The sequence below is a fragment of the Musca vetustissima genome, unplaced genomic scaffold (assembly GCF_032173495.1).
Source record: "Musca vetustissima isolate MV318-11 ecotype Yass unplaced genomic scaffold, APGP_CSIRO_Mvet_v1 utg12772, whole genome shotgun sequence".
NCBI lineage: Eukaryota > Metazoa > Arthropoda > Insecta > Diptera > Muscidae > Musca > Musca vetustissima.
In genome coordinates this window covers 248,101-275,215 of record NW_026882418.1, presented here as the reverse complement: position 1 = coordinate 275,215, position 27,115 = coordinate 248,101, and positions in this window count along the sequence as shown.

The following is a 27,115-nucleotide window of genomic DNA, read 5'->3' as shown; positions in this document are numbered from 1 at the left end:
AAATTTCTATAGAGTTGGAGAAAAAAGAAATATCGATATTTGTGGAGGTTTAATATTTCTTATTAATGACATTTACTTAGGCCAGACAGAAATTTGAATAGTTTCGTCTTTAATAAAATTTTTCTGAAAGGGTAAGAAATGATGTACAAGGGATTTTTTTGGGTTTGTTTTTGACGCATATTTGTTCACGTGCCAAAGTTATATAATTGAAAAACAAAAATATTATAGCTCTGTCATTGAAGAAATTCACTGAAGGGTTGTTGAAGTTTCATAGTTTTTGATAATATTTTTTTAATATATATAATGGTTTTATATTGATAATTTATTATTTTTCCGTTTATTACAGGGTAAAAAATTTTTCTCTCCTAGCGGATTTTTTTTTACCCTCCACCATAGTATGGAGGGCATATTAATTTAGTCTTTCCGAAATAATAATTTTTCATATATAATTTCCGTTTTATATATTCTTGATAATTTCTTATTTTGTCTGCAGGCGGTCTAGTTCGAAGGTAGGCTATATCGGAATACGTTTATGCATAACTCCCATATAAGCGTACCCCCCAATTTTGGGGTTCTTGAGCACTTTTTTCAACCGAATTCGCTGAAATTTGGTAAATTGTGTTTTTATTGGCTTAAAAATTGCTCCACAAAAGATTATAGATATATGCCACTTCTGGTAGCCCCCTATAACGGTACTCCCCACCCCCATTTCCAGTTTTTGGGCTTTGACAGTATTTTTCGCCCGAATTGGCTGCAATTTAGTACTTTGAGCTCTTATTAGGTAGCAACTCTGTCCACCAGAAATTATAAATATAGGTAATTTTTTTCGGTTAGCCCTCCATATAAGGTTACCCCCATTTATCTACCATATCTACCATAGTATGCAGGATAGTTGTTATTCTAAATAGTCGGTTTTTACCCTACAAAGCGTGGAATTCTAAGACGATTTAGCCAATCATTCCGCCTTCTTGAACCCTACGATAATGAAATATATAGGTCAGCATTTAGGCATCTCTCCCATATAATGATACCTCCTGAAGGAAAGAATTGAGATACAAAGCTAAAATATTGGGTTCGAAATTGACATATATAGGTCAGTAATTAGGCATAGCCCCCATATAATGATAACCCCAAATATTTACTAATTCTTGCAGTATGTAATAAATATTGGTCCCCTTTGGCCATAACTTTGGGTTATATAACTTTGCAATCTAAATTGCAGTAGTTTGATGATTTTATACTATACCATGCGTTATCAGTATCTTGGACCATTGGGGGTTTGAGATTTTAGGAAAAATCCCCATTAACATTTCTAACATTTTTATTTGAGGTACATTTGGTTTACATAAATCAGGTTGTAGAATTATCGGTATAGGTCTACTTTTTGGTATATTTCCATTGTATCCAAAGTTCGGCCCGTCCGAACTTCACTCTTTTTTCACTTCTTTTAAATTGGGAATATATTTTGAGATAACACTGATAATAGTCCCTTCCAATTTTAATTATTTTTAAAATCTATCATTATTCTTTGATCCATTCGGGTTCAAGGACCTGTACATATTTAAATACAAAAAGTTCTCCTTTGTTATATACATTAAAGATCTTAGTCAATTCGGTTTCCGATAACTACAAACAAAAGTGAAAGATGATGATGGGCATTTAAATAAACTAGACTGTCCTGACAGTGATTTATTGTTTTGAATAGTCAGTGATGCAGAGGTTGGTAAAAAGGTAAAAACGACTTTCGAATGGACACCACCTTCACTATGACAACTGAGAAAAATTACCAAAAGTCTATGAATAAAACTACAATATCTTAGGAGAATGGGGTCTAACAACCAACAGCTTTCAAAAGCAAGAACTTGCAATTTCCTACCCAATATCCAAATTAGAACTCCCCAGTAATGTCCAAGTTGTTTATTGTTATTTATTTTCTGGGTAACAATTTTTATATTTTAGCTTTGTTTAATTTAGTAATGGATTAGTGAGTAGACAAACAAACATATGTACAAAAGCCTTTGTCATTGGCCACCTACCATCCATCTTACGCAACGCTCATTATAATGGGTGGTGGGCACTTTAAAGTCCTTTGACTAATGCTAAGTCATGTGCACATTTGAAACATGTTTACACAACAAAACATGACGACCGTAAAAGATGAAGATTTACGGTGACATTTCTTGTACGGCTGCTATTCCTGCCTCTACTGCTGCTGACGCTTTGGTTGGTTGTTTCAGAAAAGTCCTTCATTGTGGAGTACTCGTAATGATGGTGCCACACAGATATTTGTAAAGGTACTTGGGAAGTGGACAAACTAACTAGCTTTGCAGCACAAACAATTGCAAAAGTTAATGAGGGCTATTGCAAATATTCACATGTGTATTGTTTAAACAAAGTTTAATTAGAAACTTTTAATAAATTAGAAGTAATGACAATGGCCAAAAAAGGGAACTCTTGAGGGAGGTACAAATGAAGATGGTGGGGGAGAAAAGGAAGGTGGAAGTGAAATATTTGATACTTGGCATAATGGAGGTATATAAAGTGGATATGCGTATAAAAAGCCAGTTGTTTGAATTAAAGAAGCATATAGAATAATATACACATAGTGTGAGAATTCATAGTTTTTTTCTACAAATTATATACCATTCCATGAGAAACTGTATAGTCAATAACAATAATTATAATAATAATATATTGGGATATTATTTATGATATTTCTCACAAAATGGAAAAATTACTTATTTCAAAATATGACAATCGAATGCTTTAAATTCATTTGACTATTAAATATCAATTTAATAAAATACATATCTAATATTCTACTAACTGCCGCTATATGTGGTATAGACACAGATGTACGTCAACTAAAGCCCCCCAAACACACACTACACTGCCACGAAACTATAAACCACACATGCGTTTTGGAGCAAACTATGGTTTATTTGACGGGAAACGTAGAAAACGAAAACCACATTTTTGGTAAAAGCACCACACCAAACAGCGTTTTAATGAAGACATCTTTTGTTGTGCTGAATCTCCACCATAGCTGGAAATGCAATATGGGGAAATGTTTTAATTTGCCACATTTAAGCGGTAGCTAAGGGAGCTAGTTTTTATTTTCAAATATTATGTTGTAGTTATAATTTGAATATGAGAATATATATAGCAAGACATTTGTAGAATTTGATACGTTTTTGTACCATACAGAACGATATTGTCATATATCGACTAATTATAGATAGACTATAGACTATCGTAATATATCGACTAGCTAGGTCGATCTAGACATGTCTGTCCGTCCGTCTGTCCATTATAATTTGTAAACACGATACAGGCCACAGTTAGGATGATAGCTGATGATCACTTTATATTTAGTGAAATGGACCAAAAACTTTATTTGTGTAATTTTTTCTTGTCGGTCTAGAGGCCACAATTATAACCCGAACATCACGAAATTTTACACAGAGAAACAGGTATGAACATAGAATTAGCATGATTGTTTTTATTTTATTGAAACTCAAATGAAGCCAGACTTTTTTTATATGGTATATATTTACTCCTGGAGGACATAGGTCGAATGTATATAAAGAGGAGTTGTTGACCCTTAAATTGATACCATGTATATTGTTGTATGTATTCGGATGTGGGAGTTGTACTAAGATAAGCAAATGTGTCTACTTATTTTGATTCGATTAATGTAACCATTACCGGACTGGAAGGTGAAAATGTGGCGGGAACGCTATGACATTTTGACATTTGCACACATTTCGGTGATGATTTGATGATATTTAGCGACCTAATGCTTTATTATTCTATAGTTTCCTAGTCACTCTAGAGTCATCTACTGTAAGCCGAACATACATACAGATAAAAAATTATCGGTCAATATTTCGAGGGTCTACTGAACCAACACTTTTGTGTCTAAAAGAACCCAATTTTAATCGTATAGCGTAAATGTGTACTCCGAAAAAATTGGAAAAGATGCCAGAGTAAGAAAGACATGCTGTAGACCTCTTATCGATCAAGATGGTGCAAATATCGAGAAATATTGCTCACACTTGGAATATAGATACGCAGAAAGTTTTTTTTTCAGTGATAGTTGTGTAGATTATCATATGATAATATACTGCTCCACTAGTTTTCAAACTATAATATTTTGATATATTTGAGTCTTTTGAAAGTGCTTTAAGTCTATTTTATGTTCTCATACAAATCTTGGTTTTCTAGAAAAGTTTACAAAACATATTACCTTATATATTCCATAATTTAAGGGCATAAAGCCACAAACAAAATGTATACCACTTAAAAATATTTTTTTAAAGAAATCAAAGTCAAACTTTTAAAAATCTCAATATAAGAAAAAGTTGACTTAAAACACTTTCTAAATAAACCACACATTTTAATATATTTTGACTTATTAAATAATATTTTGATAATATCTTAACAAGCATGGCCCCAAAATCTGAAAAAATTGTGTTCTTATAAATGTTCTTTTAATATATTTTGACTTATTAAATAATATTTTGATATTTTAATACTATCAACCAACTGCTGGAGTATATATTAAATTTTAATATTGCTTCGACATCAATGACCGTTTTTGGAAGACCTCACAGAATTATAAAATGGAGCCGCAAACAGATTCATGTTCTTGTCACGAAATTGTTCACTAGTTAAATCCATTTTTTTTGAAATTAATTTTTCGGATCACTGTAAACAACACAACACATGGTCGTTCGTCAATCGGTACTGAGTATGTTTAGTCTAAAAAGGGTAAACATTGCAATGGAGATATCCGATGACGCCAGACAACACTTAATATTGCCAAGGACAGAGAAATATTCGACCTTTAAATTGTTAGGTTCTTTATTTGTTTTGGGTATCTTCCAAACAGGTTAGAGACCGTGATTACCACGAGTTTTTTAATGAGTTTTTATGCTTCAACCCATTTAAATTTCTAAATAGAAAAAAATATGAAATCAATTTATAAAGTGTTCTAAAAACAAAGATATTTTAGTATCCTCAGCTCTCTCAAAAACCCTACATAATTCGTTGTATCAAAGTGATGATCTTAAGATTTTTGTTAGAAATTAAATAATTAGAATTTCAGAGCATACTTTCAATAGAATAGTGTTTAAAAATCCTCAGGCATTTCATCTGAATATATTAACACACAATAATATTTTGTAAATTATTATATCCAAAACTTCCTATTTTAATTTTTCAATATTCTGTTGTATTAATATATTTTGTACAAATTATTTTTTTACAACCATCAACTTTATTTAAACTAAATTTATTTTGCATTAATCACAAAATTTTTCTCATAATTAAATAACATAAAAATAAGTTTTAATGAATATTTCGTAGAACTCTACTTGTCTTTCGTATGCACGACGACGAGAGTACAATGTATTTAGCCTTAAGCATAATTATATATATTTTGAAAATTTCACTAATTGCTAGTGAATTTTCTCCTAAATTAACTGTTCAAAATGTAAAAATTGGCATAGAAGGATGGGGAGAAGGAGTATGAAGTATAACTACAGATTTCACGATGGATATAAGCTTTAGTTTAGACATTTGCAAAGTAATTACCTAAAGCACAAACATACTAATACAGTATATACTCATGATTCTTTGTCAGCATACGATAGGGTGTGTAAGTGGGTGTATGTGCTTCAGTGCAAGGATAGCAAAGCAATGTATGTACGATATTTACAACTAACAAGGATCCTAATGCATGACTGAGTTGCGTTTATATTGTCCTCTCAAACAAAATAAGAGTATCCTAACGTCGTTGTAGTGCGCCCAGGCAAAGGATGTCAGTTTACTTGTTAAACGATGAATTCAGGCAAATATTAGATGAGCATTAACCAACTAAATTAGAATCTCTAAAACAAACATAAGCACACACATTTCACATACATGGTGCAATCAAATGGGGTTTGATTAAATAAGATGGGCGAAGTAGTTATATAAGTTGTAGTAATCGGATCGTTATTTCTACAATTTAAGACATACTGATGTGGGAAATCTTTTCTTTAAACGAACAATTTTAGCTTAGGAACTTGTGGATAAAAAATTTAGTTTTTATATCAAAATTGTGGTGCCCTCGTATCTATAAAACACTCCCAGTTTAGTTCCTAAAATCACATACACTCCCACATAGCCCTCAATAGAAAACTGTTATATGTAATCTATAACTTTTATTCTAGCCAGTGAGCTTCAAAGGGATTTATCTTAGATTTCATGCAAAACTAAACACAAATGTGGCTTTGCCACAATCTACACTTTGCTGGGGTTTTCTCACACATGCTCCACCTATAGGACTCAACTTGAATATTTTGTTGTTGGTTTTAGTAGCGGTGGCGGTTTCTTTGATGGCAAACTTGGAACAACATTTAAAGCAACAACAACAGCAACACCAAGAACCTAGAAAATTAAAACAAAAACTTATTTCTCATTGGCACAGCCGGTGCCGTTCGAAAGTTTCTCATGTAAAACTAAAACGTTGTGTTATTTTAATTTTGGAAATGTCGACATACCGGCCATACAACAACGAACGCACAATTAAAACCACAAAATTTGTGTGCATAAAACAAAAGTTTTCAGTGAAACAAAGCAAATGGCAGATTACTCCCTGTGGAAAGTACGATGACGGAGTGTGTGTGTGCTATTTGGCTAACATGCACGCACTACACACACACACACCAAAACATTCACAGAGGAGTGTTTATCCTTTTCTAAAAGTAGATATAGTTTTATTCCACCTTAGGGGCATTTCAAGAAGATAAAATAGGATCCATTGTATGCTACAGAATGGTTGAGGTCTGACAAAAATTGGTTGCCATGTCCGTTCGCCATGGTTCAGTAAGTTTGCTAACTTGTGTTGCATAATTAAGCAACAATGTTTTTTTGCTTTGGTACAGAACATAAAGGATTTTAATTTGAATTTCATATTTTTTGTTGCATAGGTTTTGTTTTGTTTTATTGCATTAATTGAAAATACAAATTTTCGAATTTTTGTTAAATTAACTTTTGTACAACATAATTGAGTTATAAACAGAAGGACAATTTTCAAAAAAAAAAAAAGAGTAAAATAAATGATGAAGAAAATTTATTGAATGATTATTTTGTTATTTTTTAAAAGGACATGTGACGAACTGATCTTATAAGGGTGAAGTCTATATCAAATCAGACATTCCATTTTCATTGCCTCGAACTATTCGTCGGACTATATATTAGGTTGGGAAAATATAAATCCATTATTTGTTTGTGTAAATGGTTTAAAACAGTTATGGTAGATTTTTAGCTCCTGAGTGATGTTACGACTGCTAACATGCCGCTCAACTTCAATAATTTCTCCAATTTAATCGACATTTTCGACGACCGGTCTTTGTCAAAGAAAAATATACCGAATTTTATCTTTGTTCACTTCCATTTTTAACACCCTGTAACTCACAACTGAATATACAAAATAAAAAAGAGCAAAATAATTTTTTTATTGCGAAGTGTCACCCTTCCAACGAGCATAAATCTGAAATTGTTTGATCGATACTTTACGAGAAATTTATCAGTACAGCCATCTGACGGAAAAATTATGGATTTTTTTCCTAACCTAATATTTGTTAGGGAATGAAATGTACAAAAATTTTATTTTTGTCTGTTTTCTGTTTTGCAAGGAGAAAGGAATCTGACCACGATAAAATGTACATTCTTTTTATTTTGGATGGTCTTAATCCGAAGACGTTGACATTATATCCAAGAGGAGTGGTTGAGTATTAAATAGATAGCAATTATACGTAAATATTTAAGGGGTTCTATTATGGTACCATAACAAGAGATAGGATTAGTTGTAGAAATTAACAAAATAAGTAGTCTAGTGTAATGCCTTATAGAGGTTGTATTTTTTTTGCATATTTTTACAATTTTATTAGATAAGAAAATATCGCGAAAAATTAATGGAATGTCAAGTATTTTTTTCACAATATGTTTGCAAATATGATTATAATAAGAATTCTTTCCAATACTTCGAAAGATTTGTCTCTGAATGTTGTAATGTTGAATTTTACATGAAATTCAGGTACTGATCAAGGATCCCTTTATGATCGGATGTTTTCAAAATGATCGGTCGATATTCATCGGGTCAAATCAACCCAGACCTTTCTGTGCAAAAATGTTCAAACCGGGAAAACAAAATTCGAAAAATATGCCAGGATAAAAAATGCAAAATATTGCCCAGGTCCGAACAAAATTATGACGCCTTAACAAAGGGGTCGAAAATATCTTCACACATAGTTAAAGTTTTGAAATAACCCTTCTGAAAGAAAACATGAATTTCAATCCTTAGGAGTGTTTTTTTTATTCAAAGATATTTATAAAATCCCATTAATGTGTTGTATTTTTTGTCATAATTATGTCCCTTCCTGCCCTGTCTCTTCAACAGCAATCACACCTATTTGTGACCGTTATTTCAGCTATCCCAAACGGGAACGTGCCATTCACACGTAGGTCGTGTATCTATTCACTTAAAATATTTAATGAAATGCACCCTTATTCCCAAATGGGATTGTGGTCTTCCAACTTTAATGTCAAAGGTGAAGGGATCATAACCTTTTTAATTTATTTACTTTTGTTGAAAATGGATTGGATTACAAAACATCGAAACCGTGAACTCATAGTTTAAGATTAATAGGTGGATATTGATTTTGAAACCGCACAAAGGCGATTGAGTGGTTGATAATTATGAGCAAGTTAAAAAGTTTGTTAGAGAATTGCTTTCTAAGAAAGACACATTAAATAGCATAAGAAAACGGTGTTATAGAAGAAGGCAGTAGAATGAGTGCACGATAGAAAATATTCTAAGACACTCATTATCAACCATTTAGGGTTAAGCCTTCACATGTATTTGGTTTAGTTATTCTCATCTCTCATCAGTCTATTTATATTTTTCCTCGAAAATTTACATACTTAAGAGTTAGCCTCGAAACTGGTAAAACATCTTTTGGTTCCCAAGAAACAGCTTCCAAATAAACCGTCTTTAAAATTTGAAAAAAATTCTTAAGAAAATCCCCTTTTCTACGGCACTTTTAGTAATCTAAAAAAATTAAACTAGAAATTATACATAGACAAATATTTGGAAAAGATTATAATATTTCCACATAAATGCACAGGGGTGAAAAAGGGTGAGGTTCATTTGTGAATGTTAAGTCTAAGGTTGATTGCAACCCTTAGCTAGAAATGAGACTGTTTGTGCTGTAGATGATAATTATATTCAAACTCCAAATGACGATTTGACATTATTGTGATAATGATCATAAACATCATCATAATGATGTTTCATAACTTCATTTGTAATACTGTGTGATCTTCTCAGTGGTCTTCATCATTATTATCATGCACATAGTCATAATGATGTTCGACTGCTACATTCTAATATTTTAGGGTTTCTGATCATTTGAAACATACACATACACATTAGCAAACAGCCTCACACACAACAAAATAGATAGGATCAACTCTATGTTCATTTGATCTATTGTTACCTTCTTCACTGATCGCTGTGACAACAAAAGGTTAAGAATGAATATTCGAAATTTGAAATTAGAAAATTAAATTCCAGTTTTGTGATAAAAAAAACGGGACCACTAATGATGATAGACAAAAAAAAATTGGGTAAAAAATTGAATTTTTTGCACGTTCATTTAGTTTGAAAAAATACGCGATCGCGTTAACATACCAACGGAAACGCATTTTGTAAGCAACAACAAGTTCTGCTATTTTGAAAATGTAAACGAAATTGTCTTCAAAGTGCTGCAAGCAGGAAAATATGTAAGTGAAAAGTGCAAGCTAATTGATAATGCAGTGGAATATTCGAATTATTTCAACAACGAGAAATTAGTATAAATTTTTATACAATGAAACCTACATTTATACTCGTAAATTTAAAAATAAAATATTACTATCTAGTATGGAGCCTTAAACTTAACAATGCCAATTTAAAGTTGGACTTGTTAATATTGTATTTAAGTATATCGACATAAAACATATGATTAATGAAAATCAAACATATTTTAACTTTAAGGTTATTGGTTCCCATTTATAAAACATTTATAAATTTTAAGTACAAAACTATAAAAAAACTGTTGACCTCCTTCGTATCTCTCGATTTCAATTAACATGGCTTCATTTAAAATAATCAAATCTATCGGGATTGGACATAAATCTTAAATTGATTTTTTATTGTGAAATTTTCATTCTTTTGTCGAATTAAAAAAAAAAACAGAAAAAAACAAAATATTGTTAGAACATTAACCCAGAATAATCATCTCCTCCGCCGGCATTTGTAAGCAAAAGGATGAACGAAATACCGTTGGAATGAGGATTTTGAAAAAAGGGTTACAAGGTTAAACTTTAAAACGTCCTTCGCTAATTTCAGTTTTTTTTTGCATTCTGAACGTCGTTGTTTTTTGTTGCTGTAGAATGTGTTTTTTACACGGTTTTGTTTTGATTTCGCTATTCACAAAAACACAAATATTTTATAACCTCCTAAGGACGAATGGCTAGCTGGCTGGCTGGCTTGTCTGCTTGAATGTATATATGAATGAACGGAACGGATGAATATGTTTTTGCCAACGCTAAAAAACATGCAATATATGTGAACGTAGTTTATATTTGTATGTCACCATGTGTGTGTATGTGTTTGGGTTTGTTTATATCATTGTGTTTTGCTAAATTTACCGAGTAGAAGCGTAGAATAACAGAAAAAACAACAGCAACACAACTACGAGACAACGACATCGTCACAAAAAAATTTGTTCCAATTGGATAGCAAAAAAACAGCAACTCAAACGTTTATTTTTTAGTAACTTTTTTTTTGCAAATCCTTATCACATGATACGTATTTTGTCTGGGTTAATATTTACTGTTGTTTGGCTTTTTGCTTTTCCCTTTTTCCAGCAATTCTGTCGTGAAACGCTTAGACATTCTTTTTATTATTGATTAGACATGTTTGCAGGGTATAGACAACTGTTGTTGTTTTTGCAATACAATTTTAGTTGTTGTTTTCTAACTGTCGATCATCGTAATTGGTCATGGGAAATATATAGAGCAAACACATTTGAAAGTATTAAAAAGGTAATTCGAATGTTTAAATTAAGAGTTTATTTAATGATTTATTATCTAATGAGGATTTCAAAATGTATTCAATTGCAGTAGAAATGGAATAGGAAGTTAAAAATTGCTGTAAGAACTGTCTCTGATACCCTACACAACTACCACTGAAGTCTAACATTCTGCGGATCTATATTCCGAGGCTGGACAATATTTTTTATATTTGCACTCTCTTTACCTATCTTAGGTCAATATTAATACTCTGAGAGTTTCAATCATAAGATGGAAATGTTCTTCTGTTACACACAAAAGTCTTTGCTCATTTGAACATTTACCGATCATTATCAATGTAGTCATTCTCAATAGTAGACCAGATCCCCTTCCCCGTGTAAAACTAGTGTAGACTAGCAAGCCATACAAAAATATTTTTTCCGGTCCATTTCATCCCCTGTATATTGGTTTCAATACAAGGCCAACAACTGCTCTCGGGTCTATGTCCATCAGTAGCAACGATATAGAATGTAATTTTTGACATTTCTCACACAAAAGTCTGTGTTCATTTGAACCGCTAAATATTGACCGATTATCATGATTATGATGTATCACAATTGTACCCTTTAGAAAGACCAGAAAAAAGACAAAAAAAGTTTTTACCCATTTTATCCCTTAAATATTAGCCGATCATTACCAAAATGGGGTCTTCATTGGTCATGCTAAATTTCGTGATGATTGGTCCATAACTGTCCAATATTTCGCGGCGTTAAATTTTTGGGCCACATAAAGCTATAATACCCTTACAACATAGTTGCGTAGGGTAAAAATTTAATTATAATTATAGACTTTAAATTTTCTATAAGCCTGAGAAGATTTAATAATGATGGGATCCTGGACAGATTGAAAAATTGACACTAGATCCACCTTATATGTCGTTCGTCCGAATTTATATGGTTTTTCAATCCTACATACATAGTCACAATTTTCGAAATATTAGTTTAAGGGGGGAAACTGATCTAGAGCTCTATATAATTTAAAAAGAAGTTGTTCTAAAGGTCCATGACCAAAAACGTTGATTTTTTTATTTGTCATAGAACTAAAAAATTATAATAATAATGTAACATGTATGGTGTGGTATGTTATTTCAAATACCTTAGCACCTTATAAAAAAAAAAAACATTTTACCTGTTTAAAATTTTAGATCAGAATTCTGTCTGCATAACGGGTACCAATGATAAATTAACCCTTTGAGACCCGAATTTTTTCCGCAATCTTAGAACAAATTTCTGTTGACAGATTTAATGCAACTATCCTAAATAGGATATGCACAAAAATTGACATCGATATATCCTTGCATTCGGGAGATACAGTACATTCTTTCAGAAAAATTAAAGTCCAATATCAAGAAAACCAAATGCAAAATCGTCAGAAAAATCATTTTATATTATTCTCTATATTCAATTTTACAAGAATCAAAAAATAATTCTGAGGGTAGAATTTGTACAATTTTAATACGAAGTGATTTAAATAATTTGGACTGTATACACAAATTAGTACTGTACACAAATTTACCCTCTTCTCTATATTGAAAAGCTCATAACTTTACCAAAATTTTGAATTTTCTTTTGATTTGTGTCGTCCATAATCAGGTATTGACATATGAAATCCAAATAATACATATCTACTAGCTGCATATAAAATATAAGCTCTAAAACATTTTGTTGCCTGTGGGCAACATTGGGCCACAAAGGGTTAATAATTAATTTATTAAAAAGTTGAACCCTTTTGGGTAGTTTCAGAAAGACTATTCAATAAACTTCATCTTTGAACATTAATATTAATATGTTCCGCACTTTCTGTACATATTTCAGATTTCCATGAACAGAAGTTTAGTCCCTACTGGATAGAGGCGTTTACCCGAGAGGGACTTAAAATAACCCACATTTAAACATCGCTAAAACTTTCAGTAATCATGTAGTCGGAATTATTATAAAATATATGTATGAAACGAGTTTAATAACAATTAACTGATTAAGGTCCCTGTTATATATACAAAGTATTTTTTCCAAAAAGTGATTATTTTATGTCCTTAATTTTTTTCGTCGGGGTAGTTCTAAAATCATGCTCCAGGTGACATATAAAATACATTGGTTATGCTTTTGGATTCGATAACGAATACATAATGATTATGTCAATACGCACCCGTGTTCCTTTTTCACATCGATACACATTTTTTAAAAACGAAAATAATTATTTAAAATATAAATATTTTATTTCACAAAAAATATTTAAAATTTATACTTCAATTACGACATAATATTTTTAACAATATTATACAAATAAGTGATAAACGTTTATATCTATTTACATTACAAACCATTCATATGAGAATTATTCATTATTAAATTCCATTTTCCCAACGCCCCTTACAAATTGAAAAGTTTTCTTATTAAAAATGAGAATGCATAAAATTTCATAATTACTCTTAATACCAAACGGGCAAACGAAAATAAATCACAAAACTTTATGCTGATCCTTAGAAAAATCCTCTCATCCATCAATGGCTTAACACGGGGCCACAACTATAAGCCACAGTCAGACTGTGGAGTGACCACCTCCCAAGTGCCAGTAATAGCAATAGTTTTAGTATATGATAGTGAACTCTTGCCAACTCCTTAAAACTTTAAATTTATAACAAAAGGGATATAGTTGATGTTTGGGATAGGGGAGGGTGTTGGCGATGAGCACAAGTATAAAACATTTTTAGTAAAAACTACCACATAAAAATACGACATGTTATGAACGTTTTCCATTGGCTTAAGATAGCTTACAAGCACACAAAAAAGCCAAACCCGAAGCCAAAAAAAACGACGACATGAAGTAAAAGAACCTGTGCATACGAAATGCAATATTCCAACAACGAAATATCCTCTCGGAAGAAAAACTGTAATGACTGCAACGATGAACATTTCATTCTAGAACAAAAGGGACGACGAGAGCAATTGCAATAGATGATATTATCTATCAGGTTTTGTAGAACAACAACTTCATTCTGGGCAGGCGAAACTTAGGCACAGAGATGTAATTATCAATATAATCATATGTTCGTGAGAATAATCTTAAAGATTTGATTTTAGATTCCTTAATAAGTCTCTATTTTTTAATAAACTCCCAAATACCGGGAACGCAAAGATGCTTTTGCTTGCTTGCTTATTTAGGAGGTGATATGAATCCTATTGAATAAATGCTTTTAGTCGTTAGGGCGTTGTATGCAGAGAAAAAGATGTATTGGGTGCCTTCACGATAACATCTTAAAATCTTACAGATCAGCATATGTCGGGCGCCTTCTCTTAAATTGTGACTTCTTAGGGAACAACAATTCTTTTCTGTGAAGAAAACTAATGGATGATTTCAAAAAAATTGTGTTAATGGGTCGTGAAATTCGACAGTCTTTTACATACATTTCAAGTTTTAAGCTAATTTCTTGAAGAAAATAGCAGATGTTTGTGCTTTTGTAAGTCAATATTAAGAAGCTTATAAAGTAATCACCGGGATTTAGTTGAGAGGAAAAAAAATATCTCAAGGCAAGAACCAAATGGGAGGGAATACAGATACCGTCTTTTTGTTTGAAATTCTATTCTATATCATAACACATTCTCATAAAACGTATGCGTCTGTTCCTTTCGATTTTTAAAGATATTCCGATTTTTTATTCGACAAGTAAATCGCCCTTCTTCAGTTTATTTTAAAGGCCCTGACATATTATTCTATATTACAGTCTAGAGAAGCAAATGATTGCATAGCATAGGTGCTAATGATGGCACCTACCCGATTCTAATATAAAATAATACCAACAACAAAACTATGCAATTTTTGGGTGTGGCTCCTTCTTACTACAACCAAAGCAACATCGCATTAGTTTTTATTAACAACAACTACTACCTAGGATGGCATTTTTTGGCATAAGTATATAGCTCGTCCACCCATTCAGATGCAGATACTCACAAACTCTATCCATGGAGATAATCGAAAAAGCAATATCAGAATGGATGCAAACGGATGTACACAGGAAGCAGAGGCTCAAATCGAATGGATGGCTATCTATTTTTGATATAAAAGTGCATAGAGTGCAGTGCCAAATAACGAATAGATAAACAAAAGTACCAGGGAAGGAAGGGCTCGGTATAGGGTGGAATGATGACTACATCCAGATGCATTTGCAAAATATCAGGGCAGTGCAAGCTACAAAAGAATACCAAACCTATTTGAAAATTAAGAACCCAACAGGGCCAACTAACTGCATACATAGGTAACGCGCGTTAGGGGAAAATTAGTTGTTGCTCTCCCGGAATATTTTTTGTTAAAATATATATGCATTAAACCCTATATACCTGTGACTAGGTATATAAATTTTGGTTTAGTATTTGTGTAGAGCTAGTTTGGTATCCAACTCTCTATGCACACATACCCAAAACGTTGTATATATTGTTTTGGGCAAAGTTGTATAGTGTTACACTGAAAATCCTAACAAAAACTGATTGCGTACACAGTCGACGGATGTTTTGCACTAACACCAACATCCGTCAATGTGTGAGTGAGTGTTGATGTAAGGACTTAACTAACCATTTACCAACAACTATAATACACGCCCCGACTTGACGTTGATAACTAGAGTTTTGGCCCACAAAAGCAGCAACAACGGCTACGACGAATTTCCAGCATGGATATATCCTGCACATTGTTGGATGTCCTGGCAGCAGCGATGCTCCTATTTTAGCACACAACCAATATACATACATTCTCATGCAATATGTTTGCTTTTTGCCCAACAAAACTTCTCCCTCTCACAAACGCGCGTACTCACACACGAACAAATATTACCAACAAAAGTTTTATGGCTGGTCCTTACAAAAAAGGACCAAAACAAAACGAGATGCAAAACATGCCGCACTAGAACAAAACCTAATGCGCTAGAAAGAGAGACATTATTAGAATTACATTGTGCTGGTATGTGTGAGCATATATACATACACATATATGTCTGCGATGCTCTCCATTCTGGTGGAGCATCATCAATTGTTGTTCGTGCTCTTGGCGCCCCCAAAACATTCCCACCAAAACCAAAACAACTTCTCTCTGTCAGCCAGCCAACAACTACAAGAAATGTTTGACTCATTCACAGACTTGACGTTTTGGTAGCTCTTAGTTTTTTGTGTTGTTGTTATGGCTGCATTTGTTGGTGAAATGGTTGTGGTGGGATGGGGGGCACCAACACACGTTGGTTATATACCATGTTTTAGTGAGTTCATCATCTTCTTTAAATTTCATCATGGCCATCGTTATTATCATCAGCTCCATCTTTGCCTGGCTGGCTATGCAACGTCGACGACGACAACGTTGGTGTTGACGATGATGAAGTTCGCTGCCGCCATTAATGTGTCTCCCCTTTTTTTGTCGTCTCTCATGCTGCAGTTTTATTCTTATTCGTGATATAATTTTGTATTATTCCATATGCAAACATCAAATATATTATGTTCAAATGTTATTGAATAAAATTTTAGATTTTTATTATGAAGTGTTTTCAAAGTGTATTAAATACTAATTATTTGAAATTTGAAAAATAAAATTTATATTTAAACACCTATTAATATTAACATGTAATATTAACATTAATATTAACTGGATTTATTAAATACAGCGGATCCAAATTCTTAACTCCATTGTTTATATTTCAAATAAATCCTCATAGAGAACGCTAACCCGATAAAAAGTTCTAACGTACATGCCGTTGGAAACCAACAACGAATCTAGGCATTCCTAAAATCTGGTATTATTTTATTTTTATATCTAAAAATTCTCTTTTACTGGCGAAATAAAGGCATTTCCAATCACCGATGAATGATCTATTTTTATAAATTTTATAGAAAAGTATTCACTGTCAATGAAGACTTATTTTTTATAAGAAAAACTTCAATAATTGGGAAATTTTTAAATTCAGAGGCCTGAGAGTTCCTTTATAGTGGTTCTGCCCCTTTTAAATAAAACTTGACTATGGTATGACACACATGTCCTGTCTGAAATATGGGATGACCACTTTAGATGTGCACATTCGGCACTTTTTAGAGCTTTATATATCAGAACTTATTTAACAGATATAAAAACTTAATGACTTGTTATTTATCCTCTGACACTTCATTATAAGAACTAGTACCAAAACCATATAATAAATTAGTATTAATTAAAAATGTTTACAGTTTTGTACAAAAAATCAAATTTGCCGAATGTGCGCCTACCCGGTGTAACTTCGGCATTTATCGGGGCACATTCGGCACCATAATCATAGTATCGCCGAAGACACTTTCTCAAGAATTTGCCGAAAACGTGTTTCACTTCCTCGAAGTATCGCCGTAGTCACTCCTGGAAGTATCGCCGTAGTCAATTCTTGGAAGTATCGCCGAAGTCTCCTCCTGGAAGTATCGCCGAAGTGACTTCTTGGTAGTATCGCCGTAGTTACTTCTTGGAAGTATCACTAAGTCTCTTCATGGAAGTATCCCCGTATCACTTCCAGGAAGTAGGAGAGACTGGGAGACTTGAGACTTCAACGTCTGCCGCTAGATAATATAGATTTAAAAGTCAAACATTGAGTCCCTTATTAAAAGAAAATAGAACCTTAATAATTTCAACCAAATGTCGAACTAATTTATATCTAGTTACAAACATATCGGTAGGAAAATGCGAATAAATCCTTGCAAATATCGAAAATATATTATAGAGGAAAACATTTTAATGGTTGATGGTTTTATAAAAGTATAAAACCATCCTCAGGCACTGAGAATTTTCACATTCCCTAGAATTTGAAGATTCTGAACTCATTTCAGTTATAGAGGTTTATTTATAATTAAATAAAAATTTTGACTAGTATTGAAATGAACTGTATCGCAGTTGGAAAATATATGAACGTATTTTTTAAATTCATAATCTCCGCCAATAGTTTATCAAATATTTATTGAGTTTTCATTACTTAAAATTCCTAAAATCATATATTTATTTGCGTAGATAAATTTCAACAAAATAGGAAAAAAATAAAATTCTTGCAAGAATACTTATATTTCTGCCTTAACAATTGTCTTTTATCTACAAGAAAACATCCTGTCACCATACTGCCAACTCCAACCATACAACAATACTTATCTCCACAATAAATTCGTTCTCTTATGCTCACTTTTAAAATCATTAACTCTCACACATACACTCTCATTTCGTAGCAGCCATATTTTTTGTTGTGTACAAAAAAAGTTATCGCCACACATTTCGTTTTTTAGTTGAGGAAAAACGAACAAAAGTTGTTGTGAAGCGACAGCAGTTACAAGTTCATATCTATTCCATGGCAGCAAACTACGCTCACCCACAATACAGCCCCCCTCAACGCATACAAAGCCAACAAAACGACGACGACAACGCCATCAACAACAACAGTTCGCCTGCCATCCAACTCCATCTCCAACAGTGACCTTTAGTTTTGTTTTGGCATCGTCATAAGTATATAGAAGACATGTGAGTATAAAATTGTGTGAGAGAGAATGTTGAAAAATTCTCAATATATATATGGCAATTGTTCTCTGAGTGAGAATTTGTTGTGGAGAGAAATTTCAGCTTTTTTAACCAACAATTTCATGTATTTATTGTGGGTGGTATTGAGGCTGTAAGGAAATATTCGTTGGGATTTCCTTAATTTTTTATTAAGATGATTTGAAAATTGTAAATTGTTTAGATTACTTACAATGTTTAAATTCTATAAAAAAATTATAATTGCAATATTTTATTATAAAAAAAGAAAATTTTATTCGAACTTATTCATATATGATTTTCTCCATAATTTTTATAAACAAAATTCATATATAGGCGGGACATTTTTGTCGGAGAACCCATTACGTATATACACGATATGGAAAACAGGCTTATATCAGTCTGTCTTTAGACATCACCATAGATATCACAATATTTAACATAAAGTCCAGGGTACAATTATAAAAGGTAACAGCAAATTCCAGCTGATTTAATGCCAGGACGTATATATAACATTTGTCAATATGAATATGACAAATTATGTTTTTACGTATAACGTATATACACGTTATGGAAAACAGGCTTATATCAGTCTGTCTTTGGAAATCACCATAATTATCACAATATTTAACATATAGTCCAGGGTAAAATTATAAAAGGTAACAGCAAATTCCAGCTGATTTGATGCCAACGTAATACTAGTGTCAATATTAATATGACAAATTATGTTTTTAAAATTCACCCAAGAGGAAAATTGGGAACGCATACAATTCGAAATTTTTCTCTATTAAATTCATTAATGTTTTTCAAATTTTATTTTGAGGATTCGAAAATATTTCATTTTCAAAATAAATATAATTTGTATGTTTGTTTACATTTTTCTGTCAAATGGCATGGACACTAGTATAACTTACAACAACAAATTTCCATGTGGTTGTTGTATCGCTTGATGTTACTATTATTATACCATGGATATAGTTTGAAATTTTGCACACCCATAACTATTCCTAGGATTTTTAGTATTGCAAATGGGATTTATCTGTGCGCGTTTGGAATAGCCCCACATAACTCCCAATATTCGGTATTTTGGGCACGTTTTAAAACACCTTTGGCTGTAATTTGCGTAACAAGTCTTTCTTCCAAAAATATCTATATTGGTAAATTTTTTAGGGTAGCTCCCAATTTTCTGAATTTTGGGGTGTTTCGACACCTTCTTCAAGATTTTGGGGACTTTGAGCAAGTTTTTTGACCCGAATTGGCTATATACTAAGTGGGTGCACTTGAAGGGAGAAACCATATTCAAGAAAATGTTCGATCCATATAAATATCCCACTTATTGTAGATATTTTGAAGATTGGGGTACATGTTTACAGGTAGTTATCAATATAGGGCCATATTTGGCATAGCCCCCATATAAAAGTAGCGTACAATTGGACATGCAAAATATCTGTCAAAAAGACTCGCCTATTGAATTTTAAGGTTATAGCCACGTCTTCGTAGTTTGGCATTCCGGGTTCTTACACATGTTTGTAGAAAATTGTCTATATAGGACTAAGTTTTGACATATCCCCGAAATAAAGAATACCGTCCCATTTTCGATATTTATTCATATTTCTCTGTAATTTGGCATTCCGGGTTCTCGTAGAGTTAATAAATATTTCCGATTTTTAATGTAGGTCCACCTTTTGAATTATATATTTAATGCTTTCAGCTCCGAAATGGTTATAATTTGGCATTCCAGGGTCGTGATGGATATAAAACATCCTTTCAGATACGTTCAAGTTTTTCCATGGCACTTATGCAACGCTTCATTTTTGTTACGTTGATTTTTTTTTATATTTCGGTTTTGCATCCTGAGTGGCTGTAATTTGGTACTTAATTTTTGCCAATGAACAACCTACTACAATGGCATAGCCTTCATATAAAATCCACAAGCATATTAATATGTTAAGAAGAAATTCAATCAAGTTATAAACGTTTATAAAATGTTTTGTTAACAACATAAATATTTTTAATCAGTTTTAATCCTATCATTTCATTTCCTTAATAATTGTTGTATCTTTATAAAATTTAATATACATTTTCAAATGTATAGTTTCCCCTACTATATATGACTTACTTATAATTTGAAATATACCCTTAATCTTTAATTATTTTTTATGGTGTAGGTGTTGGAAGTGCATTCAATCAGATTTTCCAAAATAGCTTAGCAAACATTTTGGTTTTATTATACTATCAGAAAAGCAATATCGTTTGTAATACCGCCCAGTTACACCCAAAACAAATTTTTGTCTATATTAAATTTTATCTTTGGGGTACCTAGGGCTGAAATGATAATGTTGTCTTCGTCCATTTGCTATGGACAAAAATAATAATAATTACCTTTAAGGGGCATTTTTTTTTTTGTTTCGTGCAATGAACATATAAACCTGTGCTTTATCAGACAGTTGTTTTTTACATTTTTGACATTAAAAATGCATAATTTACATTGCATTAATCATAGCTGCCTTCTACTGGTGTAAAGCACCGGCATCATCCGATCAATGCATACCGGCCATATCAGTGTTTGCTTTAGAAAAAAATAATATGCCTAACTCCAGTTTTTAGATGTACTTTGCACAAAAAAAGTCAATATATTTATTTACCTTTGCTGGCCAAAACACAATCTGACCATGTTCAATATACACTACAACATATATTTATCCCGTTGCGAGCAAAAAAACCAAAAACAACAAACTTGTCCGCCACATGCCACACATCTACGTTAGCCGCACTGCAATACCTGTCGCTGTTATGGATGACTGCATATTTTGCAAATAATTTTGTTCTACGGTTACGCTATATGGTCGGTGTTTGATTTGTAGTGGGAAAGAATAGTTGGTTTTCCTTTTTTCGGAGGCCTATGTAAATTAGAATTCAAACATGCACTCACCCACACAGACACACACACGCCATAACAAATAACGCTTTGATGAGGTTTACTGCTGGTGCTTCAGCTGCCGTTGGTGAAACATTACAACTATTTCCAGTAATTCTAACATTACAAATGTAAATGAAATGTACCAACACCACACACACATACACATACATGAAAATATCACCACAAAACGACAAAAATTACTTTTTTAGATTTTTTTATTGAAATAAACGCAAAAAAAGACGAAATATTTAAAATGAGTTGAGAGCTTCGTGATGCCATTTCCGTGAATGTGTTACCTTTATTGAGAGAGAAAAAACACACAATCACCACAACAACAGGCATTGATTTAAGTGGTCAATAACAAATAGATGTCCTTTGAATTGTCGTCCTGTTTGTTATATTGCTGATAAATTGCCTAATTGGCCATTTGGAGGCAGTAACGTGATAATTGTTTTATTGACATTTGTTAGAAATAGAAAAATTAGTATTTGATTTTTCATTTGAACACTAAATAGGCGGTGGGGACTTGTATGGAGGTGTTGTATTGATGTTAGCGAAAAAAGATTAAAAAAACGTAATGTGTTACTCAAAGAATGAGGCAATTTAATTTTTCTGTAATCTATGAGTATTTAAATAGAAGGTGCTGCTAACATTAAATCTTATTAATTTTAGTAAACCCTAGACTTTTTTTTTAGCAAAAACATGATTCGATGACATGTTTTTGTGTCGCAACCTAAGTTTGGATTTGATGAAATGAGGACCGAATATGGTGAAAGCAGTATAGAAAGCGAGGGGAACATAAACAAATCCAGAAAATAATTCAAAAGCCTGTTTATGAAAAGGAAGGGCCCTTAGCAATCCTTATGAGAAACATATTATGTGAAGGGAGAAAATGCCGAAGAACGATTTATTCACCAATACAATGCACTGTGTCTCGCGCAGTGTTGTCAAAACATTGTTGATGCCAGATTTTGTTAAAAAAATGCTAGAATGTGCTAAACAATTTAAAAAAGTGGCACACAGCACAAAGTGGATAGCGGACCCCACATATTCTCATTTAGGGAACTATAATTTAATACGTTTAATTAAAAATGTTATTACCACTATAAATATTAATACCGGTCCACGTTTTAGTATAGTGCTAAATTGGCAACACTGACCTCGAGACCACAAAAAAAAAAACACAATACCCTGTAGCACAGGGTATTATGTTTTTTTTTAACATGTTTGTAACGGGCTAGAGGAAACGAGAAAGAGCCATGGTTCCTTTTCAGAATATGCATAGAATCACTTCTGTCCGTACGTCCGTCCGTCCCTCTGCTGATGTTAAATTGTAAACAAAGTACAGTTCGCATTTATGCTCCAATTTGGATGAAATTTGGCACTAGCCACATATTTGGCCCAAGGACGAACCTTATTGAAATTGGAGAAAATCGATTCAAATTTAGATATAGCTCCCATATATATTTTCGTCCGATTTTATGTAAATGGTGCACCGAACTTCCAATAGTTTGAGACACAATTTTGCACATCGTACTGAATTAGGTCCAGTTTGACGTCTAAGAAGTTTTGTTGAAGTCGGAGCAGATGTCTGTGAAGTTTTGTCGTAATCGGTTCAGATTTAGATATAGTTTTGTCTGGTTTTATGTAAATGATGCATCAAACTCTCAATATTTCTCCGAGTTAGACAAAATTGTGCACAGTTTGATGGCTGTTTTGGTGAAATTGGTTTAACAAAATCTCAATATGTGTCCGATTGAGACAAAATTTCGCGCAACATACTAATTTAAGTCAAGTTTGATGACTGTGAAGTTTGCTGAAGTCAGTTCAGATTTACATATAGCTCCCATACATATTTTTTCTGGATTACATACAAATGTTACACCAAAAAATCCAAGCCTGTCCGATTGACATGACATTTTTCATAGATTTCAGAATGGTATGGTTAGGTTTAGCCGGGCTGAAATTTTTATATCCTTCACTATGAGGTCTTGAGAATCAACTAAAATCTTTTAAGGCATAAATCTATATTAAAATGTTCCTCTTAGCAGGTATTTTATCCTCTTAGAACGCGAAATGCTAGAGTTAGGCAAATGCGACTAAAATTAAATGTGACGCGTCAGTAAAAGGGGGGTTATGTCAAAATATGGACCATAATTGAATATCAAATTACAGCCAATTCAGGGCTGTAAAAATATCTAAAATGGAAGGGGACCTTTATATGGGATCTTGGTCCTATATTGAAAATGTTGTGCGAATCAAGATTTTATTTCCAAGAACACAGATTGTAAAATTACAGCCACTTAGAACTGGTATGTGTGGCTAAAACCTTCATCTTATTGCCAAACGTGAAACTACGACAATTTTGGATGAGGTACCGGTATTCCCCAAATGCTTGTTTTTATATCAAAAATTCAACACATGATAATTTGTAAGGTTATCTCATACAATGAAGAAAATTATATATATTTTCCGGAAAAAGTATAAATAATGATATATGTATAAATTTATTCATAAATAATAACAAAACTACAACAAAAAAATAATAATATAGAAATTGATGAAAAACAACACACCTATATAATAATAACAAAAAACATTTATATATTTACATATGCATGGAAATCTACAATATCTATATGTGTACGTTAGTAAATGTGAATGTAGATATCTAACAATTGTTGTTCCTGTGGGTATTTAATTTCATTTTAATTGATTTTTTGTTGGTTTTGTTATTGTATTTGTGTTTGAAAGTGTAGACGACTTGAATTAGCATAGAATTGCATGTTGATTTCATTTCGCCATCGCTTCGCTGTTTAAATATTCATTGGGGTCATTAAATTATGATTGTTGAAAATAAATCATAGCAATGATTGAATTTTTGGTGAAAAAATAATAAAAACATTAAAAGCTTTAAAAGTGATTTGATATTTATTTGTTTCGATAGTTTTAATATTTTAACAAATATTAAATTAACAACAATAGGAGTTTTGATGCTTTGAAAGGGAGTTAGTCATCATCTGAAGAGCTGAATAATTTAAGAAAGATTTGCTTTCTTCCCTATTGCGTATAATTTTAAAAGGCATTTTCAATGGGAATAAAGTCCCAATTGTCTACCAATATTTTCTACGCGGCCAACCGTGGACTAATCCAAATTTGTACAAAAAAAATTGAAGGTTGAAATCTGAGAAAAAAATAGGTGAGAATATAACGAATAATAGGAGTACCATTATATCGGGATTATTTTAAACACTAGACCGATATCCATAATTTCTAGTAGCGATTTTTGCCATTCAATCCAAAGTACCAAATTACAGACACCAAATTACCGTTAAATATGAGCTATCATAAAAAGTGAACAGATATCGGAGTGATGTTTTGATATTTTTAAAAAACATTTTAAGAGTCGATTTTGAAAGAATGCATTTCCACATGAAACTTAATTGAATCACTATTTCCACCACTCCATGCAATTAATATTGAAAAATTCCGTATAATTCTATTCTTTTGATCATAATTTGAATGGATGGGATGATATGATATGGAATTTTTGCCACAACAAGATTGGTAATTATCCAACAAAACCCATGCCGCAGGATGTCTGGAATACAAAACCGAATGGGTTAGAGGTGGTGAAGAAAAATGTGAATACGATTATTTGTGCAGTATTGTAAGGGCATTGTTTTATGGACAGGACAACAATCTAACGTTGGAATATGAACGAACAAACGTCCGCTCGTCCGTCCGTACGTCTGTCTATCTGTTCGGAAAACATTCATATTTATGAAGCGATGATTGCAATGGGTTGTAGTGGTAGTTATGTATGACATATATGTGAAACATTTTACACACCCATACATATGCACACAAATGTGTATGCATCCCACAAAACAAAAATCATAGACTTATATGCAAGTCCTGGCTTTGTCATAGCAACAAAACAAACAAAGTCTCTCACACACATGGATGCAATGCATTTATTCACTGTGTATGTGAGTGTGTTTGTGAATTTAACATCAGCAATTTGTGGGCCACATAGAGGAGTTTACCCTCCATCAAAGGAACTTCACAGCATTTGCATAGGGAGGTGTACAGTTTAGTCTGGCAGTAGTTACTCCCACTCACACACTCGCTGGCGGAATGGTTAGTGCAATCATCAGTGGTTTTTGGCCTCAAATGTTAGCCAGTAAAACATCATTGCATTGCCACCTGACATCTATGTCCGTTTGTAATCTTACTTCCTACTAGACGTATAAACCCCCGCCTTAGAATCAGTTTTTTTTTCAAAAAAAAAGCAAACCTCCATTGTTTAAAATGCAGCAGAGCAAAACTGTTTTATGGCTAAAAGATACGCTTTAGACCTCACGACATGGGATTTTCTTTTCATGTGTAAAAAAGCCGGCCCAAACAAGACATTGGGATGTAAGCGTAATAAGAAAACTACAACATCAGTGAAACGAACATTGCCATCGACGATGACAACCCTTCATCATCATCCTGGCAGAGTTCTTTTCCCGTGGACTTCAGACTCGAGTGGTGAATCGTTTAAGTTGATGAATCATCAAGAAGGTGACGATGATGAGACCAATGATGACTGTATGTATTTCACTTGTTTCTTTCATCTCCCTCTCATCCACATACACACTCACACCGCTCAGAATTGTGCACTTCTTTTGGTTGGTTTTGTGTGCAATTATGGTAGCTATTGTTGGTGTTGGTCCCTTTACTATTTTTCTATTAACTCAGCAATTAACCAGTTGACGTTGCTGAAGTTTTTGAAATAGTCGTTGTGTTATAAAAAATTGGAATGGATTTTTTAATGCTATTTCCATAGCATTAAAAAATCCATTTCAATTTTTAAAAGGTCCACTTTTGAAAGAAAGTCTGTCCCTAAAGATGAACTGACGGGTATGATAGGAAATCGTCTAATGAAGATGACATATTTACAAATTATAATAGACAGACGGATGGACACACTTGTCTAGATCGACTCACACTCCTGGAATAATTAAAGAAATTAAAATAATAATTCAACTAAAGGCTGAACTTTTTAAAAATGTGTCTAAGGGACTAACAGACGATGGAATTTTGCAAAACATTTGTTAGAAGTTCTAGCAATGTCAATGTTATGGCTGTAAAAGAAACTTTGATGGGGGCTAAGCAAATAATTGAAAGAAATTCTTCTGGATCAGATAGTCCCCTAAAAAAAGATCCCTCTTTTAATGGTCGATAAATGCTCACTTCCTCAGCTCGTCTATAGAGATACTTTCACCTATTTTATAACAGACCTATTTATCTCACCTATATAATAAACACATCAGCTCTCAATCCTCTCAACCAAAATCCATAAGAATTCGCTTAGTTTGCCAAAACTTCCACACCAACCTGCATATTTTTTCCGTTATGAACGCATATATGCAATAATGGCAAATATGCATCCCGCCAACTTCCCTTCGTTAGAGGCAAGGTCCATCCCGTAACAAGAGTGGAGAGAGTATTGAAGAAGAACCGCTTTTTTAA